We start from the raw sequence: 7,736 nt of genomic DNA, 5'->3' as shown, positions 1-7,736 counted from the left end.
CAATAAATATTTGTGCACCACCAGGATTATTTATCACCACACGCCACTGCAGTTACACTCAATCCACGGATAAGCTTCTTTTCTTCTTGACCACACATTTTTTTCATTCCATACATTCGGCCACTCACTTTGGAGGCCGACTGTTTGGCTTTCACTATTTTGAAGTTTATGACGTTGAATATTCTTCGCAGTTATACTGGAACTGTATCTTTTATAACAGTAGCCTATCTCTGGTTGAATTACTATGTTCATCAAATAGAAGCGATGGGCTTGAGATATGAACAATATCAGAAGAGGAAGCTTTTGTAACTCCACTAGTAACAGCAATGACACGAGAAAAGAAAGAAGTTTATTATTTTTTTTTGTCAATGTTTATTTTGTTCCATATTTACTGAAGGGCAATAGATAAAAACAAAAGTTTCAAGCAGTCTTTTAGACACGTTATAGGCAGTAAATTAACTGTTTAAAATTCACTTCGTAAAATAACTGGGAAGGAAACACAACACATTTCGGTAAGTAACACCATAGACAATCTCTTGTACCGTACAAAGACGCAAAAACTAACGAAATACGATACGAAACGAAAGTGAATTAGGAATGTGATCATTTCGCGCAGGCGCACTAAAGTTTAGTTTGGTGGTTGTTCTGTCACTGATTCTTCCCCCATTTCTCATCACACATTCCGTCTACGCTCCTAGTGGTCTCGCGATCTTCTACTGCCGAACTTGTTCTGATTTTCTAAAGGAAGCACAGAAAATATAATCACTACAGCGGTGCAGACGGAGCACATGACAGACAGAATGGCATCATAGCAAGGGTTCCGACGCTACTCGGCGTGTTCCCTGTGTACAAGCGACGGTCATGTACACGGTGTGTTGACGTACAGACGACACAATAGAAATGACACAGTTCCCTAACGTTTCTGCAATTAATTTCCTACAGATACTTTAATAAGGTATCAAAATTACAAAACTAATTAACCATTTCATCCTAAACAAATAATATACTGTATACATATATGATTTCATATAGAACGCAAACAAAATCACTGTTTATTTGTAACGGGTTCATGATATTTTATTCTCAAAAGCACTTGAACTATTGTTTTTCCTTTTCTTTACAATGAGTGTGATTTAGTAATGCACATGTGATACGTTATCAGATTTCTTCCAAATATTGCTAAAATGCACAACAAATGACATTTGTACGTTAGTAACACAAAACGATTTTCGTCCATCTGATAGCATGGCCTTATACGTGGAGAAGCTTCTTTCTACGTCTGTTGAGACAACTGGGGCATACGTAAAATCCTGTAAAACATTTTTTTCAACTTCTGTTAGTTCTGCAAAGGTATCCTTATCTCCAGAAATACTGTCACTAATCTTTCAGAGTTTATAATATCCACTATTTTTTTCAACTTATTTGTTATTTTCGCAGATATTATTTTACCAATTTTATCGTCTACTTGAGTCACTTTCTTCTAGATATTTCGCAGTAGGGAAATCTGATCAACCAGTTTTGTACCAGACTTTTCTAAAGCTGTTATACAATCAGGAATAAACCCATAATTCGATTCAATGTATTCCAATTTGTTTTATGCTTGAATCAATTAACAAAAATATTACCATATTCGGAATTAAGTCTCTTAAACTTTGCCGAACGAATTTGTTCCGCCTTAGGCATCTTAACACTAGAACCGAACTGTTCTTATGTTCCTTCAGTACTGACGTTAGCTTTACTACGCTGTACCTACTGCTTGCAGCTATCCTGTGTACCGCAGAGTCAGATCTCTGCGGGTACACAAGGTGAATTTACAACCCTTGCCCTGTTGCCGGTGTGTCGAACAACTGCTCCCTTTGCACTGCTCTAATAATCACTATAGTCCCATCGCTCTAATTTCCGGCAGCCAATCGCGTTGCAGGTCGGCTACATTTAAACGTGTCCGTCTTGTGATTCGCTGATTCATTTCTTAAGGCTCGATAAATACTTAATATAATCGCCCGCCATTTCAGCTCTTTAGTTGGCGTTCGCAGAAAGCACACGAAGACGTTATTTGCCGCTCAATTATTTGCTGAATTACATTGCGTTTAATTTATTACCATAGGAGTTACGACATGATAATGTTTAACGGTGTTGCAAATATATTCCTCGTATGGTAGCTCGGCAACGTAAGAACAAAAATGGCGAATGATACTACCTACCTAGACTTTATAGAGCCTTCACTTTCTAAGACGTAAACAAAGAGGCGGAGTCACGCCGGAAATAACAGCGTCGGGACTATAAATATTCTGACATTAACTAAGATATCGTTAGCTGGGAAAGTATTGTGGTGTCAAAACAGATTTTAAAATTCCAAATCAGTGCCGGAGCTCCGCTCCACCTTCGAACACAGTGCCGGAGCGTCGCTCCGCTCCACTACATCCCTGCTAGCAATGACTGTTGAAGATAATGATATGTGAATACATGGAGGTGAAATGAGTTCGAGATCCAACGGCGAAAGTTACCCAGCAATTCTGCTTCAATTGGTTGAGGGGAAAACCTCGGAAAAATCCCATTCAGGTAACTTTCCCTAATCAGGATTTGAGCCCGCTTGTTTCACAGTACAACGAGGAGATCACTTCGACCGCGTGTGTCTTGCCACTGAAGATGTCTACCGCAGCTGGTGACGAAATGTCTGGATGCGACACCGTAGAAAGACCATGGCCTCTTAGCCCGAAGAATCCTTTAGGCCTGACCATAGACAAATAAATAGAGGACCTGTCTGTCTATTGACGCCAGCTAAGTACTCGCGCGGGGGTTTGCTAGGTTATGAATGTTAATATATAATTATTTGTGTGTTGGCTACACTGCTCGGCGCCTCAGCACCTTCCTAAAATATAGTATTCGGAATTATAAAGTGTTTGCCTCTATTTTTAGGCTGTTAATTTGTATTGTAATGTCCCGCACCGTGGTGTCGCGGTCTAAGAGTACGTACACGTTGGAGCAACGATAAACGATAAAAGAAATGACCTAGCGACGCTTTGCTATTATCAAAGAATCAAGTGTTCATATCGGAGCAACGAGGACGCGGGAAGCGAACATTTTGATTTATCAGTAGAAGATATTCTACTGAGTGTTCAGTTAAAAATGTGTCATGGCTCGCTGTATGCCGTCATGTGGTTAGCCGATGAGCCTAGAGAATTCAATCTTCCTACACTTCCGCAGCTCAGGTGTATAATCTAAGAGGCAGAGAAGTTGCTTAGCAAGTACGGCGTTCATTCTGAAGAGTACGTACCGATACGTACGGTAACGCCGGTAGTGGCAGGAATGTGAACTGTTTGGAAATACGTACTGTCGGGATATGGGGAGAGGGTTAAGACGATTACTTACGTATTTGTTGACATTAACTTCGACGGTCAACATGGACACGGAACATTTGATTTGTGTTGTGGAATGTTACCGTACGCAACCGATGATAACAAATACCCTGCGTTCGACTTGCCGGCGAAAACACAGTTCGAAAGAGGTTATGGTAGCACACAGACTGTACAGACCGCCATCTGTTGCTACGACGTTCAAGTTATACCATACACGTTCTCAAGTTCAGATTGAAGAACGCCTTAAATAATAGGCAACTTCTCTAACATATAAGTTGAAACTCGCTTCAAATCGGTGACCCAACAACAGTGACGTCATGACACACTTTGAAATGAACACCCAGTATGCATGCACTTAATGACGGAAGATATATAGGAAATATCAGCTGCTAAGTTCAAGGTTAATATAACTTAAATACGTACAAAATTAAACCCGTTTCTCATCCCAAAGATAGTATAAATTCGTTGTGTTGTGATTGGTTCTTGTGATCACATAACATATTATGATGAATAAATACACAACTGATCAATTTGCCAATATCTACAATAATTAATTTAATATGCCGAAATAATGATAAATCGATTAATATTCGGATATACTGTATTGACAACCACCGGTAATTATACAGATTTATCTTAATCAGAGATCATATGAACGACAAGAGCGAAGAAAATGGAACTTTTCTTTTTCGTCGCTTTTATCGTGCATCTTCGCTTTTATCGTTACTCCAATATGCACACCTCAATAACAATGCATGCTTCAATTCTCTCTGATATAGCATCGCTGCTTCTTTTATCGTGCATCTTCGCTTTTATCGTTACTCCAATATGCACACCTCAATAACAATGCATGCTTCAATTCTCTCTGATATAGCATCGCTGCTTCTTTTATCGTGCATCTTCGCTTTTATCGTTACTCCAATATGCACACCTCAATGACAATGCATGCTTCAATTCTCTCTGATATAACATCGCTACTTCTTTTATCGTGCATCTTCGCTTTTATCGTTACTCCAATATGCACACCTCAATAACAATGCATGCTTCAATTCTCTCTGATATAGCATCGCTGCTTCCTTTATCGCTCCAACGTGTACGTACCCTAAGGCATCCCGCATAGGACTCGCGTTACGGAATGCGTGCTGGTTCGAGTCCTCATGGGGGAAGAAATTTTCTCATGAAATTTCGGCCAGTGTATGGGACCGGTGCCCACCCAGCATCGTGATGCACTTGGGGAGCTACGATAAGTAGCGAAATCCGGTTGCGAATACCAGCTACAACGGCTGGGGGATCATCGTGCTAACCACACGATACCTCCATTCTGGTTGGATGATCGTCCATCTCTGCTTCGACATGTGGGCGTGAGGCCAGCAGCCGGCTGGTCGGTCTAGGCCCTTCACGGGCTGTAGCGCCACGGATTATTATTTTTTTTATTATAATTTGTATTGTAATAAGACTATAAGAGGTTGCGGAATTCTCAAGCCCCCACGCGACTACTACAGACGTGGACAAATTATTAACAAAATTGACGATTTTTTATGATAATCCTATTTACAAAATTTGACTTTTCAATTTAGAGTACAGTTGAAAATTTTGCATATTTCCTTCATTACAGAAGACAGAAATATGCAAAAATGTCAACTGTAGTTTAAATTGAAGAGTCAGGTTCTGTAAAAATATATAATAAAAATATTCAATTTTGCTAATAATTTGTAAATTAGCAAAAATGTCAACTGCATTGAAGAGTCAAATTTTGTAAAAATATAAAACAAAAATCTTCAGTTTTGCTAATAATTTGGAAATATCCAAAATGTCAACTGTGGTCCAAATTGAAGAATCGAATTTTCTAAAAATATACAATAAAAACCTTCAGTTTTGCTAATAATTTGTAAATATGCAAAAATATCAAATGTAGTCCAAATTGAGGAGTTAAATTTTGAAAAATATACAATACAAATCTACAATTTTTCTAATAATTTGGAAATACACAAAAATGTCAACTGTAGTCTAAATTAAAGAATCATATTTTGTAAAAATATATAATAAAAATGTTCAATTTTGCTAATAATTTCGAAATACACAAAAATGTCAACTGTAGTCTAAATTAAAGAATCAAATTTTGTAAAAATATATAATAAAAAATCTTCAATTTTGCTAATAATTTGGAAATATCCAAAATGTCAACTGTGGTCCAAATTGAAGAATCGAATTTTCTAAAAATATATAATAAAAACCTTCAGTTTTGCTAATAATTTGTAAATATGCAAAAATATCAAATGTAGTCCAAATTGAGGAGTTAAATTTTGAAAAATATACAATACAAATCTACAATTTTTCTAATAATTTGGAAATACACAAAAATGTCAACTGTAGTCTAAATTAAAGAATCATATTTTGTAAAAATATATAATAAAAATGTTCAATTTTGCTAATAATTTCGAAATACACAAAAATGTCAACTGTAGTCTAAATTAAAGAATCAAATTTTGTAAAAATATATAATAAAAATCTTCAATTTTGCTAATAATTTGTCCACGTCTGTAATGATAGGGTTAAAAGGACACTTTAGGAGAAAAACGTTTTTTTGTTTCCTGTAAAATTAGAATTCGGGAACATAACATGTTTCGAAACGATGCTCCTCATTTACTATCATAATAGATCTACATCGCTCTCTTAAATTGACTGAGCATATTTGCAATTAAATCAATGGTTTTCCCAAAACACGGTATGAAATATTTCATATTAAACAACTTTTATCTCTAAAAGGAAGCAAAAACCGAGCAAAATTGTATTAAGCTTTTTTATTCCAAATAACTCAAATAATCTCCTGAAATTAATGACATTACTTAAGTTCACCCTGTATATGATATAATGACAATTTGCCTGTAAGTTACTGAGATGTAGCTCTTTTGATCTAGCCGCCATTGTAAATAAGGTAAAACTGTTCAGTGTTTAATTACAGTTTGGTCCTTTTATAAATATAGTCGAATAAGTAGAATTGAATATTAGAAGTTCTACATTTTTCTGTATTTAATTTTTCGAATAATTGAAACAATGTGATTTTTTGTAGTCTGAATTTTACAGCTGATGGTTTTCAGAGATACGAATATGAATTCCCACTTTAAGGAATTTTCAATACCAAAAGTATTTTTATGCGTAACATTATCTTCTTAGAACTCTAATCAAGCAATCGTCTCTAAATATATGGCTATCAAAACGTAGGCCCTATTTCATTTTTCTTATTCCAATGACTGTGTCCAGCACAATATTCTTGCTTCAGACTTTTACGACATTCAGAAAAGATTGAAATTTATTCCATTTACTATTGTTCTATGCTTATTAGCTGTAATTTACGTTCAGTTTTATAGAGCTTTCTGATTTCGAAGAAAATTCGCGATAGAAGCCGCACGAGCAAGTTTACAACTTAGTAAAGAGAGGAAAAAAGTCACAATTACGTAAAAAAAATAACATACAATACTCAACGCATGCTGTTGCTACTAGTATATACACGTAATGGCTAAAGAGGAGCAGCTTTGAAATTATAATGTCTGTAAGTTCGAATCCCGCCGGAAAATGGATGTTTGCATTGTTTACATTGGTCTACAGTGATTTTGCTATTGAACAAAAACAAATGTATCAACCCTAATTTGAGTGTGCTGATTACTGATTTGAAGTCCTTTTTATTCTATCACGTCACAATTTTAGATTAATAACATTTTACATTTTTAATTGTGATGCACGACACTATATTCACGTCAAAACTGAGTGCTCTTGAACTAGAAGCTTGGGACACATTTGTATTAGTGTCAACTAGGTTTTTAGAAAAGTATGGAGCTGATAATTATGCTGAGCTATGTACAACATACTTAGAGCATTTCAGAATCTAGGTTGTCACATATCTTCAAAAATGCACTTTCTTTATTCACACCTTGATCTTTTTCCATCAAATCTCGGCACTGTAAGTGACGAACATGGTGAGAAGTTCCATCAGGACATATCGACGATGAAATCCAGGTACCAGGGTCAATACGGTCCGAGCATGATGGATCCTACAGCGATCAACACATGCCAACATAAACGGAAAAGCAAAGATCTCAAGCAATTTTAACAGAGGTTTTAGTGCTTACTACGTATTGTAAGTGTATATCTTCTAATAAATTTATTTGAAATAATATAATATAACAATTTACAAAGAATATAATATAAACTGAGCTCAATTTATATATCTGATTTTAGGGTACAGGTATGTATAGAATAGTAAGATTTATAATTAATGTTACAGTCCCATAACTCAAAACGCTGACGTGCTATGATAAATCTGATTACAGATCTGGAATCAGCGCATCAATTTCAGTACAGAACAATTAAAATTTCCTCAGT

The sequence above is a fragment of the Periplaneta americana genome, chromosome 11 (genome assembly GCF_040183065.1).
Source record: "Periplaneta americana isolate PAMFEO1 chromosome 11, P.americana_PAMFEO1_priV1, whole genome shotgun sequence".
Lineage (NCBI taxonomy): Eukaryota > Metazoa > Arthropoda > Insecta > Blattodea > Blattidae > Periplaneta > Periplaneta americana.
Note: the sequence above shows the minus strand (reverse complement) of the source record.